The following is a 13,187-nucleotide window of genomic DNA, read 5'->3' as shown; positions in this document are numbered from 1 at the left end:
GTCATTGTGTGAGGAGGGAAAATAAGAGATGAGGGAAAGGAAGGTGTGGCTTTCCTTCCCCCATAACAATTTTAATATTTCTATAATTTCTACAGAGTTATTGGTTAATACAACATTGTCACTGTATATTTACTTTAAAATGCCCAAATTAGAGTCAGCTGATGTAGTCTTTCCAAAACAAATTATACTGGATATATTGTAGCAGTCAATATTGAGGCTCAACTTTGAAAAGACATCATTATGGATAATATTAATGGAAGCCTGTTCTTAATAAATAAGGACTGAGCTGAATGGCTTTGAAGAATATTTACTGGATTTCCGGATTAAACTCCTGGTCCACTAGGGAGAGAAGGAAGCCAAGGAGAAGATGGGGAAGAGTATTCCTACACTTCAGTGATTCACTCCCACTGTTATTTGGTCCATTAAGGTTTTACTGGGGAAAATATTTATCTTTGACAGCCAGAGAGCCTTCTGGAAAAAAAAATAGGTGATTGATGAATTTTCAACCAAAAGAGAAAAGCTAAGAAACAAAGACAGCAGAATGTGCATTCCTGCTTTCAGGAGGTTTAAGGTTTCAACTCACACTCACTACTGATTGGGAATGGCTTCTTATGGTCCTGTGTTGAAAAGGATTGCAAAGAATATTCCGAATACACTGAGTAAATATGCCATGATCGGCTAATGATGTCTGCCATGGATGTAAAATGGATGAATAAAAGTCCAAAGAAATTCGAATACTTCCTTCAGCAACAAAGACTCAATCCACCAGGAGAGCCTACAGGAAAAGGAAAACAACCCCTCAATTATAAATTCATCTCTAAAACAAATTATGTTTTGTATGGGAAAGAGGCACATGGTTTCTACTGAGGTTGTCCGGATAATAGGCAATAATTCTGGGGTTGCTTGTAGCCACCTTGCCACCAAGAAGAGAGAAGCTACCTGAAAATGAGGACAACCAAAAGAAATCAGTGCCAAGAGACAGAGAGACTTATTTCTTTGACATCCTTTTCAAATCTAGATCTATCTACCCCGTTAGTCAGGAAGATCTACCCTTGGACTTTAGTTACATGAGCCAACTAGTCCCCCTGTTTCCTTAAGCCAATATGAGCTGAGTTTATGTTATTTGCAACCAAAGTGACCTAATAGGTTTATAAGAATTGCTTAGAGGGGAATATCTTTTACTTAATTTCTTCTGACTTGGGGTGGTCTTATCTGTCAATGGAAAATAATAAACTTATCTGTATTTGTTTTATAGGATTAATGTAGAGACAAGCTGAGATAACAGATATTAAAGTTCTTTGAGAATATATAGTTTTCAAAATTAAATTCCAGGTGTGTGTGTGTGTCTGTGTGCACACACAGTTTTTGTGTGTCTTAAAAGGAGAACTAGGTGATGTATATATCAGATAATGAAGTAGATAATCCACTATCTCCTGTTTTTTTAATTTTGAAAATGCTGATTCATAGAAATATGCTGCCATGTCATTCCTGCCACATCCACCAAAGATGGTAAATTCTTTCTTTTGTTGGATCAGCTTTTCCATAGGAGTTTTCTATATGACTAAACACTTTGATTACATATTTTCTTGCAGTGTCCTGAAACTTTGTCTGAACTTACTGATTTCTTCATGTTGCTTGCAATGCCCTCCTTATATAGCAATCTGAGATAAATTCTCTGTGGATCTGACTCTTCCACTGATTTTGAGTCTCTTATTTAAGACCTAGGTAGCTGTCTGTGACTCCACTGTAATCTTAGAAAGCTGCTGGAATATCAATGCTAGAAAGCCTTCTTTATCACTCCAGGTTTATGAATGCCCTGTTCCATTCACCATCCCTGCTGCAGGCTCCATCATTCAACTTCTATGTGGGGTTTATCCCTTAAAGTTCTGGCACCCTTTGAGGTTGCCTGCTTAACTGAGGTTGTGTCCCAGTGTGGAAAGCAGCATATTATGTTTCTGCCTTATCGCCAAGACCTCTCCTTGTTTGAGCCCCAAAGATCAAGTCTAAGATTACAACCACAAAAAGATCATCTAATCATTCAGAAAGCTAATAGTCATGGGTGATTTTTTTTCTGTTTTTGGTTTGAATGTTATTCTTAAAATATGGCTCCTTTGAAAAATCCACCTGTCCCAAGAGAATAAATGAAATATCTCGAGGTCAATCTCTTCTTTCACTCAAAGAGAAGGTGGTATAATCCCTTTCACAAGTAAATGGCAGTTTCAATATCTCTAATATCTAAGAGGGATTTCAGTTCTTCTAGTTACTACTAGTTCCTCTGGCTTGTATTGCATTTACCTTTACACCATGTTTATGTGTACTTTCTCTTTTGCTTACTGAATTGCCTTGCTGAGCATCATCTTGATTCTTTTGAGTAGTGGCAACTCAAAGCTGTGTGCAGTGGACTTTCTTAAAGATTCAGGGCAATGGAGGGGATTATATTATATCTACCATAGCAAAAAATCCAAGTTTGAGGCTTAATGTTTCTCCTTTAAAAGTCTCTCAACCATTTCTACTCTTGTAGTCATTTCATATTTCATCCAGCCTTCTGCTTTTTTGCTGAGCCTCCTGTCTTCTTTGATCTTCTACCTCTCTGTAGTTCACTCATGCCAACCCCATGAACTCCTATTCAGGTATTACTCAAAGCAGTTAGTGTGATCTCTTTATCTCTCTTTCTTTCTCTCTCTTCCCCCTTTAGTCCTTCACTCCCTTTTTCTTTCCCATTTTGTTTATATATTCCTCACTTTATTCATATAACAGCCCAACCTGGCCCATCCTGGGCTCTAGGGACTTTCATATGCTTATCAGATGGTATTCCTAAAGCAGAGAGTTCTCTATAATTCTTGCCCTAAGGGTCATTGTACACTCAGCTCTTGAAATAAATTATGTCATTCTCACCATTACTCTCACAATGAATTTGCAGCAATTTAATGGATAACATATGAGGGAAATGGCCTGACCCTTATTAGATCCAGAAAATGCTAGCTATTATTATTTGTATTATTATTGACAGAGTAGGTGCTTAGTATATTTTGGAACATTGAGTGAAAGAATGAATGGATGAATGACAGAACAAATTGCTCATGAACACGGAGAAATACGAAATTCCAAGAGTTTTTTGGAAAGATCACCATACCTCTCTCAACTATCCTTTGTTACCATGACATTTCTTAATTAGGTTGCAAAAAGATTTTTAATAGCCTGTGAAAAGGGGAAATGTTTCATTAGTCCCATTTTGCAGGTGGAAATGCTGAGGACTAGAAATTTGACTTTCACAAAGACATGCAGATAATAAAATTCCAGACAGGCTGAGAATTGATCACAGTGTGGACTCTGGAGTAAAGCTGCTTGGTTTCACATCCCAGGTGAACCATATTAATCTGCAACCTCTGGAAAATTATTATACTTCTCTGAATCTCAATATCCTTATTGGCAAAATGGTGATTAATATAGTACCTACCTCTTAGGAGTGTTGGACAATTAAAGTCTCCATGTACAGTGCATTGCATGCCCTCTGTCCAGATACCAAACACACCATGATTGGTCCAACTCCTGGCTGAGGTTCTGCCACTGTAAGGACTCCTTTACCATGTCTTCCCTCCACTCCTCATCCTTCTTATTGCTAAATGGTAGGTCCATCCTGCATCATTACAAGAAATGTCTGCCCTCTCCTGTGGGGACTATCTCAGTTGTTCTATTTCCTGGGCCTGTCCAACATTCCTATCAGTCCAAATAATCCTATAAACACAGTTTTTGAGCCTTGACAGTGTTATGGGCTGTCAGAGCACCCCCCTCCCTTTCATATGTTGAAGTCTCAATACCCAGAACCTCAGAATGTGACTATATTTGGAAATAAGGTCTTTAAAGAGATAATTAAGTGAAAATGAGGTCATTAGATAGAGGACCCTAATCCAATATGACTGATGTCCTTATAAGAGGAAATTTGGGCACAGATAGTACAAAGGGAAGATTATGTGAAGACACATGGGAAAGATGAATGACCAGCCAAGCAGAGAGACCTCAAGAGAAACAAACCTTGCTGACACCTTTGTCTTGGACTTCTATCTTCCAGAATTGTGAGAAAATTAATTTGTTGTTTAAGCCAACTGGTCTGTGGTACTTTGCTATGACAGCCAGAGCAGACTAATACAGACAGCAAAGGGCCAGACCTCCCATTTCAAAAACTGATGCAGGAAAAAGAAAGGTAAATGTTGTGGGAATGCCATTTGATGTTCAGGGTTTTATTCTGCAGTTGTAATTCATGGTAATCTCCCACAGCCCTACAGGACAAGAGAAAACTAAAAAATGGTATTTTTCAAAATAAGTTCTGTAGAAACCAGTATAAAATCTCAGGAAAGACAGACAGACAGACAGCAAGAAAGAAAGAAAGAAAGAAAGAGAAGGAAGGGGGGGAAGAAAAAGAAAGGGAAAGGGGAAAATAAAAGAAAATTTCCAAGAACACTGAGTTTGGAAACGTTTACATAGAGAAAAAAGAGAAAAGAAAAGATTGTAAATCTTTTTTTCTGATTATCAGTCATTAGCCTATAGCTGAACTAGTATACCATGAAACATACTTTTTGAAATTCTTATTTAATCATTCCTCCAATGTGCAAAGAATCAGCTTAGAAGCAAGCTGAACTTATAATGAGAAGTGAAAGCATTTTGAGCTTGGGCAGCCTGCTGCAGGACCACACGAGTCTACATGAAAATGCAGATCAGTAGCAGATAGAGCACATTTCAAAACATGCCTTGACACCAACTCATATCTGTTACAGAGAAGGAAAATTGTGAATTTTGTGTGTCAGGGCTTTGCTCATGTCTGTTGTGGAAGTTAATACAGTAACTTTAATTATTGGTAGCTGTGAATGACTGGAGCTCAACTCATATTCATACATCTTACATCCCTTGGTAGGAGCACAAAGGCTGCCAAACTCATCTTAAAAAGGGCACCACATGTTGGTGGAAGGGAATGAGAAGAAAGAAGCTAGGGCAGCAGGTTGAGGCTAGATGGTGAAAAGATTTGGATCACCCCAAGGAGCCTGGTGTGCTCCTGCAGGAATGGGGAGATGACAAAGAACACTAATATATCAGGGTGACTTTTTTAAGAAGCTTATTCTGGCACCTAACGAAGATAATCATACAAAGAGAAGAAATTGGAAGCAAGAGAACTAGAAAGCATTTATAATAGAGAACCCTGACTCAAGGATTTGGTTCAGATTTGGGGGATGAGGAAAAATTCAGGGATGAACAGTTGCTTTGTGGCTTGGTAGTCCAGAAGGCAAGGATGTGTTATGCCCATAACCTGATCAGGGAGATAAAGGGAGATGGGTTTGTAGGAAGAGAAGGAGTCTGTGTTATATGCCCAATACTTGTGAATTAGAGTGAGAAAATCACTTGCTGAATCTGCCTTTTTAACATCTCAGTAATTCCACAACACGATTCTGTTATATAAATGAGCATCAGGGTCATTCTGTGATTCGCTAAACCAGAAAGTGACTGGCAATTCCAGCTAGTGAGCATATTTTGGTGAAGTTCTACCTTGAAGACAGGATTCTTGCATGGCACACTCTGTCTGACTCAGCTTTGCATTTGGACCAGGTTAGACATCCAGAGCTTTTGTAGATTTGCTGCTTGCAGGCAAGACTCTGCACACATTCTTCCCCAGGCCTCCTTCCCTGACCAGATTATGTCAACTTTGAGATACTTTCCTGGACTTAACGTGCTTTAAAAATTGAGTTCTACTTCAAGTGACACTTTTGGTATCATCAGTAATGGAAATATTTTTAGGAAGGGAATTTATTTTTTAATAACTATCATTACAGGTATAGCTGTAGAAAAAAGTGTATCAGCTAAATATGTTGGAACATCCTGATAGAAAAAGGTAATTCAAAGAGCTCAGTTTACATTCAAAGTGCATTTGGGAATCACTGGGTATGATAAGCTGCTCATGCGCTCTGACTTGTGAAATTTAGGAACCTATGAAACATATGAATCTACATACATGAAAAATCCAGTCAGTCACTAATAACTTTAGCCTTGATTGGGCTAAAGAGTGCTCTCCAGAGAGAGGGAGAAAATAACATTGTAGGGGGTATGTTTAACCTGCATAAGAAAATATATGGTTTTAACACATAATATAAAAATCAATGTTGCAAATTATAATTATCAGTTCATTTGAAGTAGGCTCAGGGAGGATCCATTTGTCCCACCCTTCATTGGCACTGCATTTAATTATTCTGTGTAGTTTAAAGCTAGCAGCATGAAATAACACTTTTTTTTTTCCAAATACTGTCTAATTTGAAATTCAGCAACCCAGACTGGCCTCCTCAGCCCCCAAACAGCTTGGGTGAGGAGTCTGAAGAGTCTGCGAGGACAATGATGCCTCGAATGGGCCACAAGGAACACTCCAACTCTGCTTAGGTGAGAAGTTTCAACATGTTCCTCTCCCAAGTTCCTCTTCTGTGAGGGTTTTAGAGTGGCAGCATGATGGACCTCTTTATGCAAGATGTTTTCAAAAGTTGTGTTGTTGGAGAAATTTCTTTGGGGACTTAAGTTTCTATTTACCTTTTGTGACATGATTTAAAAAAAAAAAAACACCTCATTATCTCCCTTTCCTGCAATCTCAGCAGCAGAAAGGAGATAAGGCAGGTCCAAAATGAATTGATGGCTGGTATGCTGCCGGGATTATCTAATGTGCCCCTTTAACAAATACAGTCTTTAACATGCAGTAACACTTGCAATCTTAGGGCTTGGCGATAAGAATAATTGTATTCATTACACAGTCGAATACAGGAACATATTTCTGAAGTAATTTTCTTTGTCTAGAATTGCACAGAATTCTGCTGAGTGGCACATTCAAGCGGATTTTTATTAGAAGGGTTCCAACGAACTGTTCAGTGGCAGAGAGACTTCATGTTTAATTTAATTTCTCAGAACCAGGGTATTGTTGAGAAAGACATCAAACAACCACTGAGTGCTGGTTAACAGGAACATCTCACCAGTCAGGGCTCATGTTTCCAAGCCCAGCAACCAACAAGCACTCACTGAGACACTCTTATTCAGAAGTGAACACTAAGACACTTCAGGACTCCAATGAGTATATGTTGCTTGCCTCTTCTTTGGTTCCAGAGGTGACATAAACTCTTGTATTGAGCCTGGATAAAAATCATCTTCAAACAGACCTTCACACCCCCATTTACTTCAGTTCAGGACTTTGGTGTAGGGTGGAATCAAGAGTTTTATAACAAGTTTTGCCCGTGTGAGACATTCTCTTTTTCTTTTTTGGTTTCTGCACAGACAACAATCTGAAAAACAATTTAATACATTAGAAAGTCTTATAAGATTATCATAAGCACCTGGTAAACTCTGGTACTGATCTATAGTGGGTTGAATGGTGGTCCCTAAAAAGATTTCCACATCCCAATCCCCAGAACCTATGCATGTGACCTTATTTGGAAAAATGGTCTTGCAGGTGTAATTGTTAAGGTTCTCATGATAGGTAGAGCATCCTGGATTAACTGGTAGCCTCTAAATCTAAGAATAAATGTTCTTTATAAGAGACACAGAGAGAAGAAAAACAAAGAGGCGAAGGCCATGTGAAGACAGAGGCAGAAATTGGAATGATGCTGCCACAAGCCAAGGAACATCTGGAGCCACCAGAATCCTGAAGAAACAAAGGAAGGTTCTCCCCTAGAGCATTCAGAGAGATCACAGCCTTGCAAACTCTTTAATTTTAGACGTTTGGTCTTCAGAATTGCAAGACAATACTTTTCTGTTGTTTTAAGCTACATAGTAATTTGTTAAAGCAGCTTCAAGAAACAAACAGTAATTTCTCTTCTTTGTTTCTTGAAAATCAGGCATATCATGACACATACACACCACAACTTACACTCTACTCATTACCTACCAGGAGTCTCCAAGGCTGGGATAGCTGAGTCTACAAATCTTACTAGTTCAGAGGATGTCAGGAATGGAAGGTGCCTTAGTCTCTTCTTAAAGAGAAGTCGTTGAACAAACTATTCCCTGAACCTGAATCCTAGGCCCCACCCTACCAGTCACTGGCTGGGTGCTCTTTCCAGAAGCTGGAGCATTCTTCCTTCCAGGTTGCCCTAGTTGGTATAGAAAGTTCTTGTGATCTGGCCCCAAATCGCCTCCCTCAGTAGCCTCACCTTCTACCCCCACTCTTAGCCCTCCCAGCCACAGGAACTTTTATGAACATGCCCTGTCCTCTATCATTCATGTGCTGTTCACTACACTCGGCTGAAACAGGGACAAAAGATACTTTAAAAACCAGATTTACCTCTCCACATATCTTTCCCTTATTTCCCAGGTGGGTATCACTCTGACCAACTCCCTCTACATAGTGTACATTACTCTGTTGCTACTGACCACATTATAGAACTCCTTACAAGACCCATAAGACCTGCAGGCTTCCTCTCTATATTACCTCTAATCACTTTCCACTCCAGTCCTTCAAATTCACCATGCCAAATTCAGTCCTGCCAAAGGAGCTTTGCACACACTGTCCTCTCCTGGAAATCCCCTTCTCTTTGCTTATGAAACTCCACTAAAGCCTTTAATCATAGTTGATATGTTCCACTTCTTTTGTGTGGTTATTGGCTCAATGTCCATGTCATCACTGGGTAGAAAGCTCTGTAGGGCATAGATTATATGTGATTGGGTTCCTAGTATTGAGGCCAGCACATAGTAAGTCTAACAGAGAAATTATTGGTGATTGTATGATTAGTCTACAAGGATACTATTTCACTACTCTGTGAGTTCCCAAAGGGTAGGGACTTGTCAATTTTATATCTTTAGCATTAGCACAGAGACTGTATTCAAGAATTATTTGAATAAATAAGTTAAACTTTCCCTTTCTGGATTATAGTTTTAGCATATAGAAAATTTGAGAGTTGGAGCATCAACAACTCTTATACTTAGTAAGTCATAGCTCACTTAGAAGGGGCAAAAAATCGCATATTCAGGAGTCCCACTGATAAAGCCATACAAAGTAGCCTCCCAGAGCACAGAGATGGAGAACAGATAGAAGATATCCAGAACAGACAAATACTGGTTTCAGAGAATGAAGTTTACAAGGACCATCAGCCAAAATTTTATGCCATAAGAATAAATTTGGGAAAAATAAGAATGTCCTCAGGGCCAGTTTTCCTGCCCCTCCACTGTTTCAGTCCCTCAGAATAAAGACCCTTGGAACGAGAGCAAAGGAAAGGGAGGGGAAGTGAAGCAACACAATGATGGGGAGGGGGTGCTCATTAAAGGTACATTATCCTGTAGGTTGAGTTCCTTAGGATAAGGAAATGAAGCCCTAGATAAGATCTAGGACCTGAGAAATTAAGTGATCTGTACTGCACTTCCAGTGGAGACCAAGGAAACAGCACATCTCCTGGAGCCTCCACACCAGCAATATTTTACCATGTGGCAACATGAAAGCTGAATGACTGTGGGTGAATTCTAACTGTGAGGCCCCAGAAAGCCCCTACCCTCTGTTTCCAGCAGATCCACAGAATGCAGGAGAGCTCCTTTAAGTTTCATGTGTCCTCACTTCCATGCATCTCAAGAGGGTGCAGAGTCTACTGAGACCAGAGGCCAGTAGGATCACGGGGATCATCTCAGTTGATATCAATGTTCACAGATGACTATGCTCAAAACAAACGTCTGTATTACATTGGCTTCCTGAAACCTAGCTGCAACCTCACTGTGGAGGGGAGGGGGAAACCCATTCAATGATCAAGTTTACTGTTATGTGAATAAAATTAAGTTTCAGCTGTTGTAGGAATGGAAAGTTGAGATAGAAACTAAGTTCAATTACATAAAAAAAAAAACCCTACATTTCTTTTATGCACACCTGAGCTATGGCCCATGCAGCAGATGCCTCCCCAGGTAAATCTGTTCATGGCTTATTGAGGCCTCAGACCACACTTGGAAAAGCATTAGAAAAAGAATGAGGTTTCACAAGATATAGGACAATTCTTTGGTCCTTTCCTCTGTTATTTATTTCTTATTAGTAACATAGGTCAAGGGAAAAGATTATACTCAAAATTACCTTGATAAATTATCACTTAGATGATAGAGAAACTCATAGAAGAAAATATGCCATTCAAACCATTCCATCCCCAGAGACATTTTGGCGAGGAAGTACTTCTCATTGCTCTGTTGGTATCCAGTTCAATATCCACACCTTGGGATCCTGGTTTCTGGGCCACTTAAGTTAGCTGAAAATGAAGCATGAGCCTATTTGTTTTGCAATTGAAACTCTCCCTACATGTCTCTTAGGGACTGACACCACCTTCCTACCAAATGGTCTCTCACTCCTAATGCATTTCACCTAAGTTGCAAGGAATCAGAGTTCAGACTGTCAAGGAGTAATAGAGTGTTAGAAATGAAAGATCATTTAGGGTTTAGAGACGAGTTAGTTCAATACAAAAACTGAGACCCAGGAAGAGAAAATTATTTCCCAAAGGTCACCTGATCAGTTAAAGACAGAAATTGAACTAGAAATCAGGCCTTCTGACTGCAAGGCCAAGGTCTTTCCCTTCTGCCACTCTGTGTCACCCTCATCAACATCAGTCAGGAAGTACAGCTGGTACATTCTACAGATACACACTCTTCAGGTCCTAGATCATGTGCTAGGCACTGGAGATATAATTATGAGGAAAACAGACCTTGTCTCTGCCTTCAAGGTGCAGATACTTGCCTATATTAAACTCAATCCAGAGTCCTGACTCTGTTTATTTGGAGTAGTGGTGTATTGGAAAAGCCATTTTTCTTAGCAAACTGAGACAAATTGAGTGGTCAATGGCCTGAATCCCATCCACACAAGCATGTGAAACACTATCAACATTGGACTTTCCACCTCCCGGTTAAAACCTAAATGACACATTTCTTAATTAGTGGTTGGAATGATAACTAAAGTCATCATAGGTGTAAGCCTTGACATCAGTAGTGACACAAAGAAGGGTATACTTTCTTCTACTCAGGCTGCTATTTAGTAGATTTTGCAGACTAGAAAATTTTAGAGCTCTAGTGGGAGGGAGGCTTCAGTGTTAAACCAAGAGTCCAGCCTTGACGGCCAATGAGGACTATGTTCTGAAGACTCAACCATCATGCTTCTCACTTCCCACCCACATGTTTCCATAGGTCCAGTGAGTCCCCTGCACCCACCAGTGCAGGCAGCCAGGGCCTTTCACAGGGAAGGGGGGACTAGTTACACCAGAAAAAAATAAGGCAATTTGGTCTTTCACGCTTCAAAATAGTCCTTGGAAACCAAGAGTCAATTTGTAGGAAACAGAAATTTTGAGTTTCTAAAGTGTAGAGAATTTATAAGTTCTTCTAAGTAAACTTGTAAGGTTACTCCCATGAAGGGTAGACTAAGAAAAATCAATAAAAAACAAGGCTTTCAGGCAAAATAAAAGTCTTATATGTGGAGAGGGTATGCAGTGAGAGAGACGTTCATGATAAAGAGGAGCAGTTCGTAAGGTCTTGGAGGTAAGGACCACATGGGCAGAAGCGTTAGTACTGACAGACTGATTCTTCACATTCTTTCCTCCCTACCCAGGGTGCTCCCTCAACCCTTCACAGAGTCCTGTAGGGACAGGCAGGGCCTGAAGACCCTCCAGGCATCATCCTTGCCAGAACAATACAGTGCTGTGCAGGCTTGTTGCTTTCTTTCTAGGCACTGGCCTTTAAGGAAGACAGCCCAAGAATGGGCAGAACCTCTGTCACTGGGGTTTGTCCAGCAGAAATTATACCTATCCATGCTGCAGGACTTCCTTCATGTCTGTCTAATCTTTATTGTATGAACCCTACTGGGTTTGGGAAAGGCAGTTGGGCAATGGCAGGTGTTGGAGAAGCCAATAGTCAACCAGCAGTGTCACTCAGCAGACCTCTTTGTCAGCTTTTCCTACTTAACCAATTCAATCCTGTGTCCATGGCCTGATCCCACACACACAGCACAGCAGTTTAGGTCTTTCACTTCTGTTTAGGCACAGAGAAGATCATCTGGTGGGAGAAAAAGGCTTGTCAAATATTGTGATGTGGAGTTCACATGTACAGTGAATACACCAGTTGGTCTGCATGCTGGATGGAACCTGAATGTGAGAAGACCAAGTAGGACAGAAAGGCTTACTGGAGATGAAGACAGACATGGCCAGATTACCGGGAGAAAATTCCAGGCAGGGGCTGGGGAGGTGGAATGATCATGGAGCATATATGTTCAGAAAACAGCTCATTGAAAAGTCTCACACATGCAAGTTATGACATACTTCCTCCACTTAGCAAGGGGTGATCTCAGCTGAGGGGAACAATAAGGGCTTGGCCTGACCAGAATAGTCAGGTATTAAATAGTATTTAGGAGGACATGTATTTATAGAGAAAAGGACTAGGGAGGTAAAATGTAACACTAACTACCCTGTCATTTATGCAGCAACTAGAGTGCTGTTTTTGTGTTTTTGGGTTTTTTTTGTGGTACACGGGCCTCTCACTGTTGTGGCCTCTCCCGTTGTGGAGCACAGGCTCCGGACGCGCAGGCTCAGCGGCCATGGCTCACGGGCCCAGCCGCTCCATGGCATGTGGGATCTTCCCGGACCGGGGCACAAACCCGTGTCCCCTGCATCGGCAGGCGGACTCTCAACCACTGCGCCACCAGGGAAGCCCCCTAGAGTGCTGTTTTTTAAAAGGGAAGTCAGAGCATTGTATCACAATTTGTATACCCTTGAAGAGCTTATCCTTGCAGTTTAGATACCAACTTCTTATTGACTCTATAACCCTTCCCATGCCTGCCCGCTTCCCTTAATCCCCAACTTCATTTCTTACCACTTCCCCACTACCCCCCATCCAGCTTGGTAAATTACTTGGCACCTATAGCACACTAACCACTAACCTCTTCCCTATGTGGGGCTTGCACAGACCTCTACTTGGAACTCTTCTCTACCCCCCACCCCGACCCCTGATAGTCTTGTCTTGGTTAATTCCCATCTATCTTTCAGGTATTTGCTTGAAGGTCACTTCCTCAGAGAAAACTTCCCTAACTTTTCAGTCTAGTTTATCATTGCTAATAAATACTTTAATTTTCCTGCATGGCACATAAATTGTATAAGCAAGCTTTCACTTGTGTGCTTATGAATTTAATGTATGTTTCCCATAAGTACCAAGAGGCAAGCAGAGCTTGATTG

This window comes from Delphinus delphis, chromosome 20 (assembly GCF_949987515.2).
Source record: "Delphinus delphis chromosome 20, mDelDel1.2, whole genome shotgun sequence".
NCBI lineage: Eukaryota > Metazoa > Chordata > Mammalia > Artiodactyla > Delphinidae > Delphinus > Delphinus delphis.
The sequence above is the reverse complement of the archived record's forward strand: the minus strand, read 5'-3'. Positions refer to the sequence as shown.